This window comes from Oratosquilla oratoria, chromosome 2 (genome assembly GCF_046742065.1).
Source record: "Oratosquilla oratoria isolate Oo_2021 chromosome 2, ASM4674206v1, whole genome shotgun sequence".
NCBI lineage: Eukaryota > Metazoa > Arthropoda > Malacostraca > Stomatopoda > Squillidae > Oratosquilla > Oratosquilla oratoria.
In genome coordinates, this window is record NC_134778.1 from 67,547,304 (window position 1) to 67,549,803 (window position 2,500).

The window sequence follows — 2,500 nt, forward strand, 5'->3', positions numbered from 1 at the left end:
AAAATATATTTCCGTATTGTATTCGGTCGCAGGAAGTTGGGTTGGTGTTTTCCCTTCAGCTGAAGCAAATCGTCAGGCGTTAACCAGAACAAACACTCTAGGGCGTCACAATGTCACGAAATTATTTACAGTTACAGATAGAAGGACGCGGGCAGAAGCTTTGGAAAACCACTTGAAAATCACCCGGCTACCCACCCTATAGGAGGGAAAAAGATTTTGGTGTATACAGAGTATATGTGGCTGTCAAAATCTGTAAAATATATATATATATATATATATATATATATATATATATATATATATATATATATATATAATATATGACTTACTCCCGTTGTCACAGTTTGGGCGCAAAAAAACAAAACAAAACAAAAACAAGGAGGGGGAGGCGGTAAGATCGGCCGCAACGTGAGGACACTGGGAAGGAATGTGACCAACCAACCCTCCTGTGTACGTGTGTGTGTGCATATGTGCGTGTGTGTGTATGTGTGTGTGTGTGTGTGTGTGTGTGTGTGTGTGTGTGTGTGTGTGTGTGTGTGTGTGTGTGTGTGTGTTTGTGTTTGTGTGTGTGTGTGTGTGTGTGTGTGTGTGTGTGTGTGTGTGTGTGTGTGTGTGTGTGTGTGTGTGTGTGTGTGTGTGTTTTGGGAAGGGGTGGTTGGGGTTAAGACCACTTGGAGAGGTGCCGAGGTGCCAAGAACAGATCACTCAGGTCTGCGCATGCGCGCGAAGAGGACCCTTGCCCATGACCACCTGCGTGTGTGTGTGGGGGGGGGAAGCTAAAGTCCTTCTCCTCCTCCTCCTCCTCCTCCTCCTTCGTCTTCTTCGTCTTCTTCGCCTTCTTCGTCTTCTTCGTCTTCTTCGTCTTCTTCGTCTTCTTCGTCTTCTTCTCCTTCTTTGTCTTCGTCTTCTTCGTTTTCTTCTTCTTTGTCTTCTTCGTCTTCGTCTTTCTGTCTCCGGCTTTGCTTTCTTCTACAGTACTTTATCTTCTACTTTTTCTTCATTTTCTACCTCGTTCTTTTCTTCCTCTTCTTCCTCTTCTTCTTCCTCTTTTCCTCCATCCTCTTCTTCCTCTTCTTATTTCTCTTACTCTCCTTCTTCCTCTTCTTCTTCCTCTTATTCTTCGTCCTCATATTCTCCTTCCTCTTCGCCTTTTTCTTCCTCTTATTTTTCTTTTTCTTCATCTTCTTCCCCTTCTTCTTCCTCTTCCTCCTCTTTTTCTATTCTTCCTCTTCTTCCTCTTCCTCTTCTTCTTCTTTTTCCCTCCTCTTCCTCCTCCTCCTCCTCCTTCTTGTCCTCGTTTTCTTCCTACTCCTTCACCATCATCTCCCTCAGTCATCTGTATTTTTTGTACGCCTCTCTCTCTCTCTCTCTCTCTCTCTCTCTCTCTCTCTCTCTCTCTCTCTCTCTCTCTCTCTCTCTCTCTCTCTCTCTCTCTCTCTCTCTCTCTCTCTCTCTCTCTCTCTCTCTCAAATCTCTTATTTTTCTCTCTTATTCCCACGATCCCGTATTATCTTTCCCTTTGCCTATTTTCTTCGCAGTTGTTTTGTACTTCACTTTTATTCTCTCATTGGCAATTGTCCTCATTTTTATCCAACTTTGTGCTCGTGGTTCCCCGCTTAACCTTCCTTTTCTCTCCGTCTCCTTTTCACTTATTTTCTCTATTTTTACTCAGTCACCTTAATTTTTTCTCTTCCCCCATCTTCCATTTTCTCTAGATATATGCTCACGGTTTCTCTTAACATATTTTTCCTTTCTCATTTCAGCCATATTCCCGTTTTCTCTTTATTAATATTCACGTTTTCTCGCCCATTTATATTCTCGTTTTCTCTTCACCCATTTTCTCCCCATTTTCAATATTCTTCACCCAATTACTCGTTTTGTTTTCATCCGTTTTCTCGTTTTCTCTTCACCTACTTCTCCGTTTTCTCTACAGACATCTTCCCAATTTCTTTTCATTCATATTTTCTGTTTTCCCTTCACTCATCTTCCCGCTTTCTCCTTAAATCTCTTAATTCCGTCCTTGCGATTGCATCATCTACCCCTTTTTTTCTCTTATTTACTTGTTTTTTGTCTCTTTTATCGTCTTCATTTTCTCTTGTTCTCGTTTGTTGCTGTAATTCCCTTGTCACTTTCCACCCTATGTTCTTTTCTTACATTTATCTATTTATCTATTTTCATTTATATTTTGTTGTTTTATTTTATTCTATTTTTTTCATTTTGTATTTTATTTTATTTATTTTATTTCATTTGTTAAATTTTTTTTATTTCTATTTTTCTATTTATTTCTATTTTCTTTCTTTTTTCGTCTTCAAATTTTTATCGTCCAGACTTGCCTTCATGTCACGGGAATTGTCCTCACCAATTCTAAAGATGATATATCGAAGAAGTCCTTCGGGTGAATTGTAGGCTTCTTTTTCATTTGTTAGTCTTATGATTATTTTCTGAGCATGTCTAATAATTTAATTTTGGGTCTGTTATACTACACACACACACACACACA